The sequence below is a fragment of the Centruroides vittatus genome, unplaced genomic scaffold, assembly GCF_030686945.1.
Source record: "Centruroides vittatus isolate TY-2023 unplaced genomic scaffold, ASM3068694v2 contig_1758, whole genome shotgun sequence".
In the NCBI taxonomy this organism is placed as follows: Eukaryota; Metazoa; Arthropoda; class Arachnida; order Scorpiones; family Buthidae; genus Centruroides; species Centruroides vittatus.
The window spans coordinates 440642-448114 of NW_027121073.1; positions in this window are offsets into that span (position 1 = coordinate 440642).

The following is a 7473-nucleotide window of genomic DNA, read 5'->3' on the forward strand; positions in this document are numbered from 1 at the left end:
AAAGGCTTGAAAATAGCAGGGCGACGACATTATAAAAGCATAATTGAAAACACTATAAACTTGGTATTGGTGGTCGAGTCGCACAGTGGCAGCCTGCTATGTGGGTGGTCAGATTTAATATAACTTTCTCAGCGGGAAGACGAAAACAATATAAAATAAGAATAGAAATTAAATACAGGTAAATGCTTCCTCGTTGTCATTTCTATTTCAGTTTGGCTTTTATATTTAACTCTTTCCGTCCTGTGTGTACTAAGTGGGGCCACTTTATTGTAAGCTCCATTATGGGTGGTGAGGGACGGGACCCGACGCATTCGGACTGACCACCCTCGAAAAATTTCTGGGGTTCTTCGACCTTTCCAGATCTGATGGAGGACCTAGAGAGTGGTAAGCCGCTACATTAACTGCTCGGCCATCCGGCCATTTACGATCTACGGTGTACGAATGTGTTCGTAGCAATTGGCAAAACAAAAAGTTCATATTGAACATTTTTATATGCCAAGCGCATAATACTATCGAATACTGGTAATTGGTCGCGGGTTCGAGCTCCACAAACGAGCTGGCTACGTGCAGTTCTCCTTTGCATATGTAACAGTCGAAAATATATCTTAATCAATATGGCATCGAAGAAAGAGAAAGGTGATAGTGACAATAGAAAACAATGCCCTATCGCATCTGAGAAAAATTTTGATTAAAAGAATAAGACAATCAACTTTAGATCAATTTCTTGTTCCTTACCAAAAGAAACCTTGACTAGAAGAATCTCTCGATGAAGTGCTACCCGTTATTTTTTTGGAGGGGGATTTCCTTTCTAAGCATTAAGCTCCGTATATCTCCACTCCTCTGCCACCAACTACAACAAACGAAGGTATGTACTGTCAATGCTATTTTATTAAATAAAGTTTACATGTTTGTTGCTGTAATGATAGTTACTACGTTTTCTTACATTTTCATCAAAGAAAACCTACTGTATTTTACAAATAGTCACAAAAATTTCGGAGGATAGAACGGGTAAGTTGTATTCGCATTAATTTCTATGGGAAAAATTGCTTCGGTTAACGAACGGAGTCGCGAAACGAATTAATAAGTTAACCGGGGTTCCACTGTAGTTTATGATGATACCAATTCTACTTTAGGCCACAACTCTTGATCTACAACGAAGATACTGGCTTCGTATAGATCGACGCTTTGACGTAATGAAACTTTCTCTTCATATAAAGCAGCATCTTGATCCTGTCAGACTACGTAACTAACCCGCCAGAAAAGCATCTTTTTTAACTTTTTCCATGATATAAAAATACTGCAGTTGTATTAAGTTTAAATTGAAAAAGCACTGCCAACCTGCCAAATAACAAATTAAGCAAGCAAGCGGAAGCTAGACCACAAACATGGCGAAGGGGCGGAGCAAACGTGCATTTTATCACGTGGCATGCGACCTTGAAACGTGTGTGTGTATATATATATATATAACAACAATTTCTCTGTTTTCATTAACATCTAATTCTGATAATGTAAAAAATGTTTAGGTTTTTTAGGTTTTTCATCTAAATATCACGTTTGTTTGTTTAAATATTAACAAAAATTCAAATTCGGAAGTTTAATTAATCATTTCATTTTAATTAAAAATATGATGTTCTATTTGACTGTGTCCTCTATTGTATCGAATACCAAATGAGTTTCTCCCGCTTGTCAGCACATCCTTCTGGAGTGTCTTCCTCGTTCGGATATGTCGGGCCCCGTCCCTCACCACCCGGTCGCCCCATTGTGGGCCTGGCTGAACCCATAATGGGCCTACTAAAAGAGGCCCTCTTAGTGCCCACAGGGCGGAAAGAGTTAAAAAAAAAAGGAGTGTCTTCCTCAAGTTGGTTGTCTGAAATAAATGTTTGTTTGTGTCCTGAAGATTCTTAAATTACGTGTTTTCTTATATTTTTATTCACACGGAAATCGGAAATAGAAACATTCCAATATACAGTGCGATCATAAAGTCCCCTCCGCAGCGGGCGGGGAAATGAGAGGAGCCTTCTAGGAACGAAGTAATGACGTTCACAGTCAGATCGCGCGTCGAAAAGTTAATTTAAATAATTAATATATTATCTACAAAAATAATTATCTGAATCCGTTTCTCAGCTTTAACATGAAAATAATAATAATGTGGACACGGTATAGAAATAAACAGTTCAATATTTATCAGTGCCGACATCGCGCTCGTGAAGAGATTGAGCAATGGGTAAATGGGTGGTTCGAAATACCGTAATCGTCGTTTTGCCGTTCTAATCGATCAAATATAAATAAATATTTTTTTTTTTTTTTTTTTTTTTTTTTAAACTCGTTTCCGCCCTGTAGATAATATACAAGATCTGATATTTTTTAGAAAAAGTATCCGGCCTGAGATCAGAAAAAAACGCCTGCATATCTATTTGATTCAAGTACTAGTCGCCTTTAAAGTAGGTCTCTTGTGAGTACACACTTCTTTCAGCGACGCTTCCACTGAAGGAAGCAGTCATTTTTCGGAATCTTCGGATCGGGATAACGCTTCGTCGCGTTAGACTTGATCTCTACTTTGAAATCTTTCCTTTTGGGTGGAATCTCGAATGTGGGAAAGAGCCAAAAGTCGGCCGGAACCGTGTCCATAGGGAAGCTGTTGAATTTGTGCAATACCGAGTTTTGCAAGGAATGTCTGGATGAGATAAGATTCGTGGACGGAGCTTTGTCGTAATGTCGAACCAGTCGCGAGACTGCCAGCGCCGTGGTCATAACAGTAGGGTCATAAGCCAAAGTATACCGGACATAAAACAGTCAGGTAGTATTTTGTCCACGAGCGGCGTACTTATCACGAACTTTGCCCTGGTGATCGAAAAAATAGGCCGGCGAACAGGTCATTGAAAAAAAATACGGTCGGATACTACTATTCGATCAGACCTTGCACTTATTAAAAGCAATTTTCGTCCAATATAAGCAGGTTTCTCAGTTGCAGAAACGTTTCTGATCTAGTAACAATAAATATATGTAACAGTTATATAATAATGTTCTCACGCAAAATATCTCTTAATATTTTTGTAATTTCTGTAACTGTTATAAATTTTGTGTCTGCTAGTGGTGAAGTGGATAAAACCACTGAACACTGGTAGTGACCAGATCACCGGGAGGTTAGGGTGGCAGCTTACCACTCTGAGGTACTCGGGATCGACTCTGGGCGAGTCAGGAATTTTTCGGGGAGTGGCCTGTCGGAATATGTTGGGTCCCTTCCCCGACCATTCAGCAGCCCCATAGTGGGCCTAGCCGAATCCGTATTAAGCTTGCTAAAAAGGCGCTCTTAGTGCCCATAGGCCGGAAAGAGTTAAAAAGAAAACTGGTAGTTTAGTCGCACGTTTGCGTCTGGATACGTGGAGTTTTCCGTGTTTTCTTCACGAATTTAAACATCTAGAGTGCAGTTTCCCATTGTAAATTCTTCCGGGAGTCATTCCCTTGGCAGATCGCCACTTGTGGCGTTACGGTATCTTAATTAACAAAGCCAAACACAAATTTTATATAGAAATTCGTTCAGCTAATTCTCTTATAATTATGTAAAAATTTTAGCAATTAATAGTCTGAAGGTTTATTTATTTGTTCTATTTTAGAAAAAATAGCATTTGCTGAGTGATTGTTTCAATTCTTTCTCTAGACGAACCAGATCACGTAAAAATCCATCGTTTGGTCTAACTTCGCGACATCGTCTGAAAGTGGTGAGTGCGTGTACGGCGCTCATATCTCTTATTAAATAGGCGCACACGATAGTTGCCGATCTCGACATGCCAATCATACAATGAACCAAAATCTTTCTTGTTTTTACAGCAGATTCGAGAAGGAGCACAAATTATTCAAAGTGGATAAAGCGGATTGTTCGTCGACCGTGTCCATTCCATAATAAGCAATGCCCGATTCTTGGTAGAAGTGCTGTCCTGTCGTTATCTGTCCGAATTATTTCCTTCTGCGGTATTTAGTATGTGACTGATTCTCTGATTACGAAGATATTTCTTACGTAAATTTTGGGATAAACTTCGTTACAATCATCCAAGCGACAGACAATATTAAAAACTGTTTCTGTTCGCACTTGTGGTTTAACATGGGTAAGAACTTCTCGAAGACGGTTGAATTCGGTTTTTTCGTCAAAATGAGAAGTAATATTACCTATTTGTTATTTGAAAATATTTCCAAATTAAATGCAAATACTTCCTTACATGAAAAAAACACAACAATATTCATATGTATAATTATAATAGTGTTTAATCACAACAATACAGTTTGTAACGGTTTCGATAGATTAATTAGAATTAAAAAAATAAATTATCAAAATTAGTGATTTTCAATAAATTATGGATATTAAGAATTTGTAAATACACGCATATTTAAATTAAATTGAATTTCAGTTAAATAATAACTCATTATAATTTTATGAATGATTGATCTAGAAACATGATCCGTAATAGGGTCAGTCATTAAGCATAATACCGGCGATCCTATTCATCTAGTTTGTGTAGAACTGAATGAGAGGGCGCTAGTTGTCGTGTAAATAGAAGAAACTTTTAGAACTTTGTTTTGAGTGGGTCTGTAGTTGAATGCTATGGTAGTAGTACTTGTTTGAAAGAAGAAGAAAAACAGTAATAATTCACGACGTGAAAGGACTAGCAACATCTGCATGGCAGTTGGGTGCAGTATACGCAATGGTATCGCAAAAGTGTATAGCCTAATATTAATGCCAGCGGGTGAGAAGTTTGTAGCGATATCGCTCTCTCAAAGCGAAATCCTGCTCAAGCAAGAAATAGAATCTCGCCCTCGCAGATATCTAACGCCGATTTTTATCGCGGTTTGACGTTCTCGTTTTATACTGCATTTGTGCATTTGTCCTTAGCTCGTTTTCGGTGTGTGTACAATTCAAATATGCCTTCTTCAGCGTATATGAGCAAGATGATGACGATCGAAATTTCCTTATAGAGAAATTAATTAATTCAGTCAGCGATTAAAAAATTACCAAAATAGACATAGAAAACTTTATCGTCGATTCATTTTATTTCTACAGTCTCGAACGATAGGGAAAACTTCACGTTACTGAATGGCAATGTTGACTACATTTTTCGCCTTTTAACTGTCGCTATCACATTCGCTCTCTTACTAACGAGATGCTAGTAAGAGAGCGAATGTGATGACTTCAGATGACAGAGATTGTCATCTGCATGATGATGAAATGTTTTTAAATCTCGTCCAGACTGTACTTTTAGTATGCAAGCCACGTGTTTTACTGCTAACACCATATTTTGTGTAATTTTCCGCTTACTAAATGGTTATATCAGCCCAACGATTTATAATTTTTAAATGATTGCTTTGTATAAGAACAGGTTATGCCCATAAAATAGTCGTGGAAGTCGAGAGGAGTAATTTCAGGCTATTTCGTAGTATCATCGCCAAAGAGATTGTGGAGTCCAACGTCTAAGGGATCAGGCCACTTCAGGTCAAATTGCTTAAGCTTTTATTTATACAGGGTTTCAGTCTCATCATCCAAAGTACGATAATAATCACTCATAATTATTTATTTTTTGTTACAACTGCTTTTGTTTTTAATATGTTAAGACGATTTCAACGCTTTAAACGCGCAAGGTGCAAACAAATCAGGACCATTCACGTGCACAGCTAGCTGGAAGTGACAGAGGTTCCCCGCTCCTATGATGCTTTGCGCTTAGTTGTTTTACATAAGTCATCCATAAAAATATTATATCTGGGTATTTAGTCTTAAATTATTCCTATCACAACAATGAATAATTCTAAACCAAACATTAAGCTCGGCTATTTTAAAACACACATCGCCGTATGAGCACTAAGAAACCTTAGATAAATCAAGCCCATCGTGGATTCGGCCAAAGCATACAATGGGGTGGCCGGTGATGAGAGTTGGGGCCCGACATATCCGTAGATGTGGCCGAGTAGATAAAACCACAACACTGGTAGTCTTAACACTGGTCGTGGATTCAAACAGAGAACTCCGGAAAACTCCAATAACCAGCCTCGCCAACAGGCAGGCCAAGTGGAGTTTTCCGGGTTTTCTTCACGTTAGCAATACCTAAATAAGGATAATTTCCCACAAAGTCCTTCCGGAAAGCATCCCCCTCGGCAGATCGCTCATGTATCGCGTTGCCGTATACGAATAAACCAAACTATGATAGACCGCCTATAAAAAATTCTTGGAATGTTGTTGCCAGGGTTTGCCAGAGAGGAAGACTGAGCCTTCATAGTTTCCGAGAGGTTTTTTAATCATATCAATCATGGGTTCTGTCAAACCCACAAATGGGACAGCAGGATAGTGAAAACTAGAGCCCGATAAATCTGAAACAGACCATCCACGTAAACTTTGAGGTCTCTGATCTACATTCAATTCCAGATTTTCCGTAACAGCAGGCAAAGATCTTTTATCTCTTCGGCCATTTAACCCTATCATTACGGTATGTCCTATTCATGGTTGTGCAAATGTTGCGTTCGGTCCCTCCGTATTTCATTTTCGTCATGCAGAGGTGCACTTACTGTATATGCTACTTTTGGAGCATGTTCTTGGGATCTGTTTGTTATTTCGGAATGGAAGAAAAGACGAAATTGTATATTTCTCTATAACTTTATACTTGACATTGATTAGCTACTTATATTAAGAGAGAGAATAACTTCCGTCTCTAAACACTGAAATTGGCAACTTTTTTTTGTCGTTTAAAAAATTCTGTTTATTTTCCAGAACAGAAAGGTTCTAAAAAATGAACAAAACGTTTTTTTTAACTCATCCGTTTTCCTCATTATAAAGTTGGTATACCTAATTGCAATCCAAATTTTCACTCTCGTTCGTTTACTTTTATCCCCGTTTTATTCTACCTTATGGACACTAAAAATTCAAGTCCATTGTGGGCCTGGCCGATCCCACAATGGAGTTTGATCCTTTGTCCATTAAACAAATGATTCAATGGGGACAACATAGTGGTAAGGGATAAATGCCCGATATATCCGGAACGGACCTTTCATGAAAAATTCCTGGAATTACTCGCCCGAATTTGCTATCCGGTCAGCGAAGAAAGTGACGCCTTAACGCTTCGGCTATCCAGTTGGCTCGTCATCGTCGTTAGGCAAAAGAAAAAATGTCCCTAATTTGATTGTAGATTTTTTTTTTTGGCTCATAGCTTTTTCAAGCTGTTTTTCCACCATGTATTCGGAATTTGTTACTCTAAAAGTTGGCAATCGTACTCCCGACTTAAGAGAAGGGAACGGATTGTGACATAGCGCTTTCTAAACTTAGTAAACATTGATAAAAAATTAAGTCTACACTGGATGTTCTATTGGTTTTCGAAATAATAGGCTAAGAAAATGAGTTTTTGTCGTCATTCTACATAAAGATCGAGTTTTTTTAGGACATCATATTTATTTTTCAATTAAATTATTATACTTAGAATTATTAAACGCACTTCATAT